We start from the raw sequence: 1315 nt of genomic DNA on the forward strand, positions 1-1315 counted from the left end.
AGCATGTGGGAGCATCCCCTTCAGTTACATGCAAAGATTACACCATTTTATACAAGGAACTTGAGCATCCATGGATTTTGGTATGTGTGGGTGCAGGGTTCCCAGACCCAATCTCGCAAGGGAACCGAGGAGAGAGGACAGGGCCTTCTCAGGACTTCTGCTACTCCCCCTGCCTTGGACACTGTCTCAAGTACCATCACCCAACTCCTGACCTGCTTCAGTCCACAGTTTCTCTGCCAGGCTTCCTTGACCCTGATGTCAGAAATCACAGCCTCCTCCAACTCACATGCCATGTTCAAATCCAGAGCTATTGAGTTGCTGTATTTTTGTTTCTAGAACAAGTTGTGGTGTCTGTCAGTGCTATATGTCTGCTGCATAAATAAACAGTAACAGTTATGAATACAATCTTTTATCTGTACCACAGGCTTGACCCACTAATTCCTGGCTCCCCAGGTTCTTACACTTGATATTAGCAAAGAAGCTGAGAAGCAATTTCTCCAAGTATTTAAAGAATTCCAAATCTTAATGAATTAAAAGTATCATGCAAGGGAGAAAGTCAGCCAGTATGTAGTTGGATGCTGACAGGGGCAGTAGTGGTCATTGAAATAAAAGGTTTGTAACACAATTTCCCTCCATATAATACATTTGTTGATAGCTTCCATGCTGTTAACACATTTCATTGACATTAAGGGACATTCTATAGTTTACATTTGACCATTTCTGATACCAGATCACATTTCATCAATAGCATATTATAGTTTCTTTGGTTGTGTGTAAATGATAGCCCTAGCGGTAAAGGTCTCTCATGCCAATGCAGAAGATGTAAGAGATGTAGGTTCCATCTCTGGGTCAGGATGACCCCCTGGAGGAGGGCATGGCAACCCACTGCAGTATTCCTGCCTGAAGAATCCTATGGACAGAGAAGCCTGGTGGGCTACAGTCCATAGTGTTGCTGCTGCTGCTGCTGCTACTAAGTGGCTTCAGTTGTATCCGACACTGTGGGACCCCAGAGACAGCAGCCCACCAGGCTCCACCATCCCTGGGATTCTCCAGGCAAGAACACTGGAGTGGGTTGCCGTTTCCTTCTCCAATGCATGAAAGTGAAAAGTGAAAATGAGGTCGCTCAGTCCTGCCCGACTCCCAGCGACCCCATGGACTGCAGCCCACCAGGGTCCTCTGTCTATGGGATTTTCCAGGTAAGAATACTGGAGTAGGGGGCCATTGCCTTCTCCAAGTCCATAGTGTTGCAAGGAGTCAAACATTACTGAAGCAACTGAACACACACACATACATATGTATATACATATATATTTTA

Source organism: Bison bison, unplaced genomic scaffold (assembly GCF_000754665.1).
Source record: "Bison bison bison isolate TAMUID 2011002044 unplaced genomic scaffold, Bison_UMD1.0 scf7180017864368, whole genome shotgun sequence".
NCBI lineage: Eukaryota > Metazoa > Chordata > Mammalia > Artiodactyla > Bovidae > Bison > Bison bison.